Source organism: Neopelma chrysocephalum, unplaced genomic scaffold (assembly GCF_003984885.1).
Source record: "Neopelma chrysocephalum unplaced genomic scaffold, ASM398488v2 Primary Assembly neopelma1_200, whole genome shotgun sequence".
Lineage (NCBI taxonomy): Eukaryota > Metazoa > Chordata > Aves > Passeriformes > Pipridae > Neopelma > Neopelma chrysocephalum.
The window spans coordinates 260,466-274,528 of record NW_020897862.1 but is presented as its reverse complement, the minus strand read 5'-3'; the positions used below and the strand labels follow the sequence as shown (position 1 = coordinate 274,528).

Genomic DNA, 14,063 nt, shown 5'->3' with positions numbered 1-14,063 from the left:
TAGATGTTCTCCTGTTTTGTAGATGTTCTCCTGTTTTGTAGATGTTCCCCTGCCCTGTAGATGTTCACCTGCTCTATAGATATCCTCCTGTCCCTATAGATGTTCTCCTGCCCTATAGGAGTTCTCCTGCCCCTGTAGGTGTTCAAAGCAGGCTCCATGAGTGCCTGCTGAGCTCAGCTGAGCACCATGGAGCCAGTGTGGTCCAGGCAAGCGAGAGGCTCTGCACCACCCTCCCTCTGTGCTCCTCCCCAGTTGCACTTGGGAAGGTTGGAAAAGGAGCTACTGGGGTTGTTGGAAGAGAGATGGGGACCCAAGAGCTGTGTGATGGGCACCTGCAGCTGTACCACACATGGAGCAAACAACCATGTTTGGCACACGGGATCTTCTCCCCCCCGTCCTGGCTGAACAGCCAAATCCCATTGCAGTTCCAACAGTATCAGCACACTCCAAGCAGAGCCTCTGAGATCAGTTATAGATACGTTGGTGGGTGCTGCAGAGCCAAGGGAGGACCTGTGTCTCCTCTCTTCTGGCTGTGAAGGGGTGGCCAGGTAGCACCAAGCAAGGGGAAGGTGCTGGTAGTGGAAGATGCACAGGCTGGAGAGGGGGATGGACAGTCTGGTAGGGACTGCAGGCTGTATAGTCCCCTTGGAGAGGGCTCCGTGTCTGCTGCTGGTGGCTGGGCTGCTCACATGCCAAAATTTTAGGTCCTGGTGTGCTCTGGGGGTCATTTAATATCCATGATTTCAGCTACTCCTCAATTGGCCACTGAACATCTCTTCCCACTGAGCTTGGGGAGATCGAGTGTCTTCCGGCCTTAGCAGGGATGGGGATGGGGACAGCAAGGAAATACTGCTGGAAACTGAGCCTGGCTAATCCCAGCCTCCAAGGGCAGACGGGGGTTTTACAACTCCCAGGCAAAGCATCTGTAGCAACACCAGAAAGCCCCAATGATTCATGGCAACTTTTCCATCTCGGCCTCTTTTTTTTCCAGAGCAGACCCAGCCCTGTGCAGCGCTTTGCTCTGATGCAACTGGGCTTTCTCGGGGGCTCCCTGGTCCCGCTGCCATCCCAGCCAAGGGACAGTCCCTTCGCATACCCCGTGGCTCCCAGGACCCCTCCTGCAGAGCCCTGTGCCCGCAGGGCTGGAGGGGAGGCAGGAGCGGGGGCCGAGGTGGAGGGAGCGAGCAGGAGGGAGAGGCCGGGCCCTCTTTGTCTGCGCGGCAGCAGCAGCAGGATTTTGGGAGGTCCGGTACCTCGGCAGCTGTTTCTCCAGCCGGTGCTGGCGCTCGCCCGGCCCCGCTCTCCCCGCCCTCATTAATCACACAGTGGCCGCAGCCCGACGGCTCCGTGGGGCAGCTGGCTCCGGGGCTGCCTTCCCCTTCCCCTTTCCTTTCCCCTTTCCCATCCCCTTCCCCTTTCTCTTTTCCATTCCCTTTCCTTTTCCCCGTCCCTTTCCCCTTCCCTTTCCCCTTCCCTTTCCCCTTCCTTTTCCCTTTCCCCTCCCCTTTCCCCTTTCTCTTACCTTTCCTCTTCCCCTTCCCTTTCCTCTTTCCCCTTCCCTTTCTCCTTTCCCCTTCCCACCCCCTTCCCCTTCCCCATCCCTTTCCTCTTTTTCTTCCCCTTTCCATCTTTCCCTTCCCTTTCCTTCCCCTTCTCCTTCCTTCCCCTTCCCATGTGGGGCTGGATCAGGGCTGGATGGGACCCCAGGGTTGTGCTAAACTGGGAGACCCCCTCCATTTCCCCCCAGTATCCCCCAGAAGCGGAGTGGGGACTGGGACAGGAGCCAGCCACAGAGCTGTCAGGACAGCCAAGACATCCCCATCCACTCCCAGCCCTCCCAGTGAGCCCCACAAAGGGCTGGGGAAGGGGCTGGTGGCCCCAGCTCAGCTCAGGAAGGACCTGTGGGATGCAGCCCTGCATCCCTGCCCACCTCCCTCCCTGGCCCTGGTCCCTGCGGAGGCAGCGTCGGAGCCGCCTGGCTCGGCCAACTCACTCCTACATGTGGCTGGCAGGTTTGCTCGTGTTTCCAGGGGTGGGAGGGAATCTGGGCCCCTTTCCAGAAGCAAAACAAAAGCAAATCTGAGCCGACTTTCGGGGTGAAGTGTTCTCACACGGCTCGGGTGCCCCAACAGGACATAGCAGGGACTGTGGGGGGGACACGGTCCTGCCCCTCCAAAGGGTCCAGGTGGAGAAGGGCATCCCAAGGAATGGCCAGCAGCTGGAAGGAGCTGCTTATTTTCCGCGCTGGGTTTCTGAGCCGGCTGACAGCGCCGGTCTGCTCGCGGCACTGCGCTCCAGGGATATTTATGGAGGAAGTTCATGCATCTAACAGCTTAAGCTCTTCTAAGCTCGCAGCCCCAGCACAAAAGGATTTGGGGGCAGTTAACAATTCTGTGTGGTTAAGAGATTTTCATTTTGCCGGGGCCTCGCTCGCCTGTCCCACAGGGCCCTGAGAGGGGCTGGCTGCCCGTTCCCCTCCACTTCCCTCCGCTCCTCCGCTCGCTCCCCGGCTCCTGGGCCGCGCCTCCCCCGGCCCCGTCCTCCCCACTTCACCTTCTGCTCCCTGCCTGCGTCTTTTCTCTCCATCTCCCTGTTCTTTGTCTGCGCCTCCCCCCTGGCCCCCCCTCCCCGTCCCTCCCATGCAGCATATTAAGCGCATTTCTCCCCGTGCCTCTCGTATCCATTGGCTCCGCTCAGCCACGGCAGAGGCAGAACCATTGTGCTGCTGCTCTCCCTGGCCTGGCTGGACGGTGCCTGCACGGGCTCTGCCTGCTCAGGGATCGCTGCTGGTCCCAGCAATTCAGCCCTTCATCCTTCTCCAGCCCCTCTCCGTCCCAGGAGGGCATCTCTGATCCCGGGATTCTCTCTTTGTTGTGCCCGTACAGTGCTGAGCTTTGGGAGTCCCCTGGCCTTGCTGGGGTGACAAGGGATGGTTTTGCCCTGCAGAAGCTGGTGGTGACACTCTCTGGCTATCAGAGACATGTGGTGTCATCCCTTGGGGTCACAAGCATTTCCGAGGAGGAGAGGAGCTGGTGACCTGATGGGAAGAGGAGAAACCTGGTCAGATTCAGGCTGCCAGCTGTCTTCTCCTTGCCCCTCTTCTCTGCTCTTTGCCTCTCTACTTCAGTCTTGTGAGACATCCCTCTTCCAGTGCTGCCTCCAGCTCTGGGGTCCCCAACAACAAAATGACATGGACCTGTTGGAATGAGTCCAGAGGAGGCCATGGAGATGCTCCAAGAGCTGGAGCCCCTCTGCTCTGGATTCAGGCTGGGAGAGTTGGGAGTGTTCACCTGGAGAAGAGAAGGCTCCAGGGAGACCTGAGAGCCCCTTCCAGTGCCTAAAGGGGTTCCAGGAGAGCTGGAGAGGGACTTTGGACAAGGGCCTGGAGGGACAGGACAAGGGGAATGGCTTCCCACTGCCAGAGGGCAGGGATAGATGGGATATTGGGGAGAAATTCTTCCCTGCGAGGGTGGTGAGGCCCTGGCACAGGTTGCTCAGAGAAGCTGTGACTGCTCCATCTGGAATTGTTCAAGGCCGGGTTGGATGGACCTGTGTGGTCTAGTGGAAGGTGTCCCTGCCCATGGCAGGGGTGTTGGAACAAGATGAGCTTTAGGGTCCCTCCCAACCCAAACCATTCGGGGATTCTGTGATCCTCCAGCCCAAGGTGGAGATGGGCCTCCTTCCCCACCTGTGCTTTGTGTTATTTTGGTGTCCATGGCAGCAGATTTGTCCCCATCCCACCATGTGTGGAGGATGCAGGTGTGGATCGTGCTGTGCACGTACATGAGGACCCAGAGCCATCCCTCCTTTCCAGAGGGGTGGGAAGCAGTGAGGGTCTTTCCCAGACAAGCTGTACTTGGGATTCAGAGGGGGCCAAAGTACGTGCTAAGGGCTTGGAGCTCCATACAGCTTTCCAAGGTGCCGGAGAAGGACATGTCCGAGCAGGACGTGATGTTTTGATGATAAGAGGCTATTTATGGCACTCTGCCTGTTTCGGGTCTGGGCCTCCACTGATAATGCTGGACCCAGCCAATAAATTGTAAGGCTCTAGGGGTAATCAAGTTCTTCCAGGAAGCATTCCTGGTTGAACTGGAGCAGATACAGCCAATAGTGCTGGAAATGTTTCCAGGGATGGAGAACTGCCCGTTAAACGCTTCCAGCCGTCGCTCCTGCTGTGCCTAGCGCTGGGAGCTTTGTCTATCGCCACACCTCTGTGGTCTCTGTGGTTGTTTATGGGTAATCCTTGGCCTCCACTCCTCTGGTAAGGTTTTCAGCCAGCTTTTTTGGCTCTTCCCAGCCCTTGGCACTGCTGTAGCCTTTCCCTTGGCAGATCCAGCTCCCCATGCACAGGATGCTCGTGGTGATCAGCTGCGTGCCAGAGGGGATGCTGAGATTCCCTCTTCCTACACCTCCCCCTTTGCTTAACCATTTGGGCAGTGGCATTTCTCTGGGTGCTTCTGAAGGATCCTTGTCCTTCCTTGTGGGACTGGGAAGACTGAGACTGTGGCATTCTTGCCCCTGGAGGTGTGATTTGACACGTGTTTGTACCGAAATGCACATTCCCAGCTTGCACCCAGCTCCCCGAGGCGTCGGGGGGTCACTGTATCAAGAACCCGTCATCCTGGTATTTACCACACCACAACTTCCATGTCATCAGCTAACTTTTATTGGGAAATGCTTTGGGCTCTCTCCTGGGTCATTGATAAAAATGTTAAACAGCCCAGAGGCACGAACCAAATTTGTTGGCTCTAGTGGAAACAGACCCGCTCGCTGCACGTTCCCTGCTCAGATCTCAGGCCCTGCAGTGTCAGCCAAGTTTTAATGCATCAAGGATGTCCCGCGGTGTCGGTGGACCCACTGATGTTGGAATCAAAATATCATGTATGTTAGCAAGGGAAATGCTCTGCAGAGATTTGGGTATGTGGCATTAACAGCCACATGTAACCCCCCCCCCAGCCGATCTTGTAATTGCATCAAAAACCCCTACATGGCTAATTTGCCTTAATCTGTTTTCCCTAAATACGAGGAGGTTGGCACTGCTATGCCTACCTTCCTTTAATCCTTCCCTGATCCAGTCCTGGGGCTGGCACAGCCTTATTTGACTGGTACTGACGTTGCAATCCTAAAATAGCCACAACTGCCTCATTTAGCAAACAGCTTTTTCCTACATCTCCAAAACCTGTTGCCTCTCACGGTGCATGGAAAATGAACGTTAAGTGTCCCCCGGTCCATCAGCCCCCTTTCTACACCCCCTTAGGAAGGTGCTGCCCTGACAGACTGATTTAGCAATGTTTAACTTTAGTAGCTGCTATTTAACATCTAGAGTTACTGCTGGAATGGAAAGTATTCCACCATCATCCTCAAAGATGATTACATCACCTGGCTGCTTCCCAAGTACAAAACAGGAATTTGTCTGCCTTTTCTACAGGCTTGTTGACAATTTGAATGCTCCCAGCCGGCCAGGGCTCCGTGGCATTGTTGGATACTGCTTTTGGGGCTTCTCCCTCTCCTCCCTCTCCGTCTGGGAAGCAAGAATACAGCGTCTTTCTTTCCACGGCTTTGATTCTTCTCGCTGACCTCTCCATGTTGTGAATCCAATTAGGGCTGTGGTGGGGACTGCAGCTGCTCTGGGAGCCGCTCCACGCCTGCTTGGTGCTCCCTGGGGTGGGAGGAGAAGCCAGCCTGCCCTCTGCACATTCCTGTTGGAGTTTGGGCTTCGGGAGGTTGGAGTGGGACCAGGGGGAGCCTGGCAGAGCAAGGGGGTGTCAGATGAGGGGGTTGAGGGATTGATTTACTGTTGGTGTGAAGCCCTAAGAGGTGCTGACCTCGCAGGGAGGTCACAGGAATGGGGCAAGATGTGCTGCTGGAGGAGAGAGATGGACCTTGGAGCAGGAAGTGCAGCTTCTGAGGGACTAGATCTTCTTGGGAAACAAAGGAGATGAGAATCGCTTTCTGATTTGGCTTTCAAGACAAGGAATGGGCTGAGACCTTCTATGAAAGTATTTTCTCTACAGAGAAAGAGAGGAGATGAGATTTTCCAGGATGTGAGAGTGGATTTTAAGCAGCAGGAGTGTTGCAGAGCACTCCCAGCCCTGTTGTGATGGTGTATTAAAGACCCCAGCAGGATGCAGAGGATGGCCTCAGAGCAGCCCATGGAAGCTGAAGAGGAGCAGCATATTCCAATTTATCAGTGGGGGCAGGTCATGAGTACCTTGGGTTGGAGGAAGGGATGGAGATCTCAGGTCCAGCAAAACCCAGTAGTAGTTTCCTGATGGAAATGATGGCCATTCCCAGGATTTCTCAGAGAAACATGGTGCACTTTTGCATTGCCACTGTCTGCCTCAGCTGCTGCCTCCCAGTCCCTTTGCACCAGCCCCTTCGTGTCTGTGCTCAAGGTCTCAGAATGGTTTGGGTTGGAAGGCACCTTAAAGACCATATGGTCTTCTCCTGCAGAGCTACAGGGATGGTCTGTGCCCCCCTTCCCACTCTGGGACAGGCTGCTCCCCCCATCCTCACTCCCTTTGTGTTGGGATCAGCGAGGAGATGGGAGGAGCTGCTGAGAGCATCCCTGGAGGGTGGTGTCCCCTCAGACCCCCAGGGGCACAGGGATGTGCTGTGACACGGCTGCTTTCGTGGAGCTGACACGTGTATCCAGAAGAAAATCTCCCTCTGACTTATTTTTTACAGATGAAACAGCGTTTTGGATCAAATACCACATTCCTGGTCCTGCTACACCCATGTGAGCAGGGAATGGGGGCTCTGGCAGCATCCCTCCTCTCCTTCCTTGGCCTCCCTTACCCCCCCCTTTTTTTTTTTCTGAGAGAAGTGGTAAACATTAATAGGAACTGGAATGAATGGCTGGGATTCAGGCCCAGGATTCCAGAATTTTAACTTGTTATTGCCACAAAATGAAGGGAATGTGTTTTTTACCATTAGTTTTTTGCCTTTGATTCAAAGAGCTCAGAGATCTTGGGGGGGAAGAAGGATTTTTCCTTGAATTCCTCACAGTGCTGAATTTTTATGAGGAGAATATTCTTCGTCATATGTAACTTGAGGAAAATGGGAGAAAAAAGGTGCTTTTGAGGGTTTTTTCTTTTTCATTTGGGATTTTTCACAAGTTGGGCCAAAGCCAAGAAATCTTTTTGAACATTTAATTTTGGGAAATACCCTGAGATGTTCTCTGCACAGATTTAAGGTTTTTCTGATGTCAGATGAGTCAGATGTGCTTGATAGGAGCACAGTTCTTTTATTTTAGCCACACGAGGTAAAAATCATACAGAAAATTTAATCTAGAAGCCATAATTAGCTTAATTAGCTCCAGGGAAACTCGTTATTGTTCCCCATATGCCTTAGAAACATATATCACTGGGAAGTGTACAGAAAAGTCCCAATAAAGGTTAGGAAGTGGAATCAAAGTGTTCATAGCTCACACAATGGCTCTGTTTACACAGACCAAACATCAAACGAGGTTAAATTAGGTTTGGCCAAGCAAAACACACAATATTGTCACATTTGAAGGAGACCTGAAGTTTGGTGACACTGATCTGTGACACCCAGTCCTGGTGTGGGCAGGTGTTGGAGCTCAGACAGTGTGAGGAAGGACTTGGGTGAAGAATGAGGAGCAGAACCAGGTGGGAGGGTGGTGAGGATTGCAGTTTCATAGAGTTATAGAATCTCCTGAGTTGGAAGGGACCCACAGGGATCATCCAGTCCAGTTCCTGGACAGCCCCAACAATCCCACCCTGTCCCTCAGAGCATTGTCCAAACCCTCCTGGAGCTCTGGCAGCCTTGGTGCTGTGTCCACTGCCCTGGGAAGCCTGGTCAGTGCCAACCACCCTCTGGGGGAAGAACCTTTCCCTGAGATCCAACCTAACCCTCCCCTGACACAGCTCCAACCATTCCCTGGGTCCTGTCACTGCTCACAGAGAGCAGAAGCTGCAGACCCTGATGAGCTCTACCCTCAGTCTCCTCTTCTCCAGGCTGAACACACCCAGTGACCTCATCTGCTCCTCATGTGCCTTCCCCTCCAGGCCCTTCACCATCCTCGTGGCCCTTCTTTGGGTGCTTTCTAAGAGCTTTAACAGAAGAGGCTCTGAACCACATCCTTGGCTTCCTCCCTGCCAGTGAGCTTCAGCAGGAGTCTTAGTCCCAGTGAGCAGCAGCTCCACACCCACCTGGGTCAGATGCTTTTGCTGGAGTCCAGGAAGTGGGGAAACTGGTTGTAGTATGTGAAAAACTGGTAATTTGCGGGATGGCAGGTCTTAAAGGCTGGAAAATGGGGAGCAGGGTATGGCATGAGCAGGAAACTGGGAGTCCCTGGGTCTGGAAAGCAGCTTGTGAAGGTGGGACAGGGAAAGGTCCTGCTCAGACCTGGAGCCACCAGCTCTGTCCAGTGCTCCTCCCAAATCCTTTTTTTTAAAGGCTCCCAAAAGGGGACCTGTGTGAACACAATGTGCCTCCTGGGAAGCCTTTCCAGGTCTCTGCAGCAAGGTCTTCAAAGACTGAGATCTCTTCTCCCCAGCAGGTTGAAATGACACCTGGCAGGGTGTTACACCTTCCTAGAGGCCTTGGAGGCAAAGTGGGGATCTTGGGGATCCTCGTGTCAGAAACTTGAGAGAACTTTGCAAAAAACTTAGGTTTTCAGTTGGCCAATGGGACTCTTGATGCTGGAGTGCAGGGCTCTGCTCCCAAACACATCCCAGGCACCTGGGCTGGCTCCCACCTCCATGGAGGGCTGTGGGTACCACAGTGATGCTGCAGGTGATGGACATCCCTGGACCATGAGGTGAGGGTGCCCTTGGAGATCCACAGCCTAGAAATAACCCCTGTGACTAGAAGCAAATTCAAAATGCATTTTGAGGGAATATCTCCAGGATATGACAGTTTTCAACAACGACAGCCTCCTACTTTTAGAGTCTTTTGGCACTTTCAGACTGTTGTCAGGAGCTCACAGAGACACTGTGTTCAAGAGCACTGTTTTTAAGGCTGAAACCACAGCTATCAATTTTCTTCCAAAACATCATGATCCCAGGAGTCCCGTGGTTGTTCCACCTGGAGCTGTGACAGGAACAGGAGCAGAGTGAACAATAAACGGCCACGAGAGAAAAGCTTTATCATTTCAAACTATCAAAATGCCCAAACCCTCCAGATCAGTTGGAATTAAAGTGCAGCCTGAAGTGGAGCCCCCGAAGCAGAGTAACACGCATGCTTTGCTCCAAATGGCATTTTCCAGCCTGGATGGCTTTGGAAAAGATCATAGTGACTTCTGAAGCAGCTGCAGGAACAGATAATGTTTGTCAAACATGAACAACACAGTCCATTAAATGCTCCAGATCTGCCTTTTTATGGCCCGGGCTCTCCAGGGGCCTTCCTTGGGAACATGGGAAGGGTCTGCACAGGATCAGGGATATGTTTGCTCTTGGGCAGCAGTGGGTGGTTCCCATCACACCCTTCCACCTTTTCCCTGCCCTTCAGGAGAGCTGTTCCTGGGCAGGGTATCTGCATCCTCTTGGGATGTGGGCTGGTCCCCCCTGCAGTGGCCTGAAGTGCCCACGTGGGACAGGTGGAATACAGGACATCTCTGGGCATCAGAGTCTTACCTGGGAATTTCCGAGGTGCTGATCTCTCTCGAGACATTTCAGTGACGTCTGCCCCTTTCCCTCCTTTCCCTTTTTCTTTATCCCTCCAGTTTCATGTACTGATGACAATTCTTCAGTGTCCATCCCTGTTCCTGTCACCATGATCCCAGAGCATTATTTTTGCAGATAACTTCCCCGTTCATCCCCACCTGGATGGTTTGGGATCCTACAGAACTATCTTTGGCTCTCAGGGATCTGTGACGAGGAAGGAGGAAGAGGAGGCGATTCCTCGGGCTGCCCAGGCAGAGGGTGCTGGAGCTGCTCCCTCATGCCAGCCATCATCCAGAGCATTCCTGAAGCTGGAGGCAGGAAGCTTAGGAGGGTTTATCCCAGTGGGAATACTCCTGCTGCAGGCCTTTCCTTGCAGCACGGAGAGCAAAATTAATTCTGAGCCTTTCAGAGCCTCCGTGTTTTCTGTGATTCCGCGCAGCCTCGTTAATAAAACAGAACGAGGAAAAGCAGGGAAAACAGGATTAGGAGAAACATTTGGGGAATGACTCACACCCAGAGAAGCTTCTCATTCACCTTTCCCCACAGTGCACCCCAGTGATGGATTTAAAGCTGCCTTTATTTGCCATCTCAGGGCTGTTTGCAGTCCTGGGGGGGATGGTGAGCGCTGCCTGTGCTGTCATCCCATCACCTTCCCAGGTACCATCACCTGCATCAGCTCCCACATTGATCCAAGCAGAAAAGGGGGTGTTTTACTCTCAGTTTCCACCCTGGGAGTCAATCCATGACGCTAACTGAAGAACAAGAGATGAGGAAGATGTGGTAGGAAAAATATTCTCCAGCTTGGTTTTCCAGCCAGGCAAATCCCAGTCTTAGGACCTTGCTGGAGCATGTCCAGAGACAGGAATGGAGCTGGAGAAGGGTCTGGAGCACAAGGAACAACTGAAGGAGCTGGGGGGGGCTCACCCTGGAGAACAGGAGGCTTGGGGGGACCTTCTCACTCTCTCCAACTCCCTGACAAGAGGGTGGAGCCAGGTGGGGGTCGGACTCTGTTCCCAGGACAAGAGGAAACAGCCTCAGGTTGTGCCAAAGGAGGTTTAGCTTGGATATTAGGGAAAATTCCATCATGGAAAGGGTGGTCAAGCATTGGAACAGGCAGTGGTGGAGTCCCCATCCCTGGAAGTGTTCAGAAAAGGTCTAGATGTGGCACTTGGAGACATGGGTTAGTGGTGAACCCAGCAGTGCTGGGTTAGTGATTGGACTTGCTCTTACAGGGCTTTTCCAGCCTTAGTGATTCCATAAAAGGGAAAGGCAGGATGCACTGGCTCACCCTTGGTGACTGCTTACAGTGGTGTTCTTGCCTTCCAAAGGGGATTATGAAGCCAGGAGAGGAACTCCAGCATGCCTAGTGCTCACTCTCATTGTCACCATGGTGCAATTTAGGATTAATTTGCAAATAGGGTGACAAATCTGAGCATGTGTATCTTCAGGATACCCTATAATTAGAACTGCTCAGGGTTTTTTTGTTGGTTTTGGTTTTTTTTTTGCTTCTGGAAAGTTTTTGCTGTCTGGCACAGATGGAAATGATCCCAGTTTGTTTTTGTTTCTCCTGAATTAGAGCGCGGCTGCTCTTTCCAGGATTTCCCAGGCAAAAATAGGCACATGGGGACCTGCCCAACACGCACAGTGGGTCCTCTAGGACATGAATTTGGGTGTATTTGGTTCTCTGCACCTTTGCAGGGGCCACAGTGGGGATTTACCCTTGTCCAGGGGCTGGTTTTCCGGCACTTCCAGCTGCAAGGCAGATATGGAGTGGGTGAGAGTGTGGGATGAGGGGGCACACGTGGGAAACCAGATGGAGCATAATGTGCAAAGCTGACTGGACTCAGGTGCTAGTTTGCAGCTTAGCCCTGCTTAAAGAATCCCAGACTGGTTTAGGTTGAAGGGACCTTAAAGCTCATCCAGTGCCACAGGCAGGGACATCTTCCACTGTCCCAGGTTGCTCCAAGCCCTGTCCAACCTGGCCTTGGACACTTCCAGGGATCCAGGGGCAGCCACAGCTTCTCTGGGCAAACAAGTAGAGAGGGAGTGTGAGATGTTTCTCTGGCAGCACAATTCCTCCCTCCACCCCAGGGTTGCAACCCCAGGGCTCAGAGAGGCTTTGGGGGAGCCCAGGAGGGGGTTGCCAAGCCAGGGGTGGGGGGAGCAGGACACGTGGGACCACCACTGCTGCACCAGCCCGGCCCTGGTGCATAGACTGGGGGGTGCCCCCTGCCATGGGGTTTCCATGGAAACCAGAGTAGTGGTTTCCTGCATACTGATGTGCTGGAAGGCCAAAAGCAAAAGGAAGGGAGGGAGGGAGGGAGGGAGCAGTGTCTCCTCAGGGAGCCTCGGCCCTGAAGGATGAAGGAGAGGAGGGAAGAAGCTTTGGTACCCTGAGCTTCAGGGAGACATTGTCACCTCCCTGGAGCTCAGAGTGTGGCTGGGAGTGAGCCCTGCAGAGGGCTTTGGGGGGACAGGATTCATGTGTGTGGGTGTCCAGCAGCGTTAGCTCTTGCTGCAGGCAGGGCTGCAGAGCCCAGCACGAGCTCACAGGGATGCAGCACCTTGACAGAGCTCCACAGCAGCCCAGGTAGCTCACTAACGAGCAGGATTAATTAATTAGCCCGGGAAGAACTGCAGCAGCAGCGCTCTTGAGGTTTGGTCGGTGACCTCTGGCTCTGAGCATCACCTTTGTGAGCTCCATGGGCAGGGGTGATGATGGCAGGTCGAGACAGGGGTGAGGCACCAGCAGGACTGAGGTGACACCTTGTATGTACACAGGAGGTCCAGCAGGAGGGTGGGACACCTCAGGCAGCTGCTGGGTCCCAACATGGGCACATCTGGCCCACATCTGGCACAACAAAATTTATAGGGGTCCCAGGTATTTCATCCTGCTGTGAGCTGGCTGCCTGCATCTTCCTCGGAGTGCAGGTGTGCCCCGCGGGTGTGTGGCATTGCCCTGGCACCGCTGTGCCTGCATCTGGGGCCGGTGTCCCCTCATCCCCACTGTCACCTGCCGCCTTTGAACCCCCCGGGCCGAGTTGCGGCTGCGGCGGCACCGAGTGCTGGAGCTGCTGGCAAGGCTGGAAATGTCTTTTGTCAAAGCTTGAGATGCCTCCAACCTCCTTTAATTAAAGACAATTACTGCTTTCAGCCCCTCTTCACAGCTCAGCTGGGTTGTTTGCAAACACACAGCTGCGGGAGGCTTTGTGCCCCTCTCCGAGTCCCGCTTCCCTGGAGACGCACAGAGGTTTCTTTATGATCAGCATTAGGCTGGCGAGCAGCTGAGGAAGAGGAGGGGGCGTCCCGGGCTCCCGGGGTGGTTCGAGGTGCAGACTGGAGCAGCCCTGCCTGCTCCTGTCCAGCTTTTCCTGCCTGGTGAAGAGAGAAGAGCAGCTTTTGCTGGAGGCGTGAAGTGCAAGGGGGGGGTCAGTGGGGATGTGGAGGTGTTCGGACTGCAGGGAAGGTGCCTCTTGCCCCAGGACTGAGCAGACCCAGGAGTTCTGAATATGTCCTTTTCAATAACCCTCTGCACGCTCGTGGGAGAGGCTCCTTTCCTCACCGGGCAGCCCAAATCGGGGCTTCCTCGCCCAAACCGCGCTCGGGAGAACAGCCCTGAAACCTCCTGTAAACCAATCACCCCCCTTTCTGCACTTGAATAACTCAGAGGCAGCCAAACGGAGCTTAACGAAACTTTCCAAAACAGTCAAGGCTGGCAGGAGAACAAGCGACATCCTCTGGGATGCTGTTTCCAAAAATACGAGCCCCAGCGCGTGAAGCCGTCCCGGAGCCCCCGCTCTCGTGCGGATCCAACCCCAAACGCTGCTCCGGGGCCGTGGCTTCTCCCTTTTCAGGTGCTAATGGAGTCCTCGGGGAGGGGTCAGGGAGGGAGAGGCGAGAGAGGAGGCCCCTGCCTGCCTTGGAAGCGTTTGGTTGTTAAATCTGAATGGTAAGTGCTCAGGCTCGGAGGCTCAGGGGAGCCAAGATCCTTTTTGAGCCTCTAACAGCCTGACACTGCTCTGTCTTCTCAAATTCATTTTGCAGCTCCGATTCCCCGGCGAGCATTAATCACTGGGCTAAGCATGAAGGGAAACATACCCCTCAAATGGGAAGCCCAGAAGCTCTTTCCCCTTAAGCAGCCTCTCTGTGGACATCTTTGATCTGCTTTGGAAGGGTTTCTTGTTCCACAGATTGCTCTTGGAGGCCATCAGAGGAGTTGGAGCAGCCTCCTAGTACAGGTTTAATGCACATGCAGGTGCCGTGCTGTGGGTGGGCAGGATCAGACACCCGTGGCAAGGGCAAAGACCAGAGCCCCTGGTCCTGCTGCAGTCACCTCTGTGGGGTGCTGGGGTGACAGGGACACAGCCCAGGGACACATCATGGGATGCTGGGAGTCTCAGGACACAGTCCAATGGTCCAGAGTGTGACATCATG

At 54.2% G+C, this 14,063-nt stretch overlaps 1 protein-coding gene across 4 annotated transcripts in view; it reads left to right on the top strand.

The window, feature by feature from the left end:
* Positions 1-14,063, top strand: part of EPHB2 (EPH receptor B2) — a 135,460-nt gene that overhangs the window by 56,666 nt on the left and 64,731 nt on the right. The gene's annotated exons all lie outside the window — the stretch shown is intronic.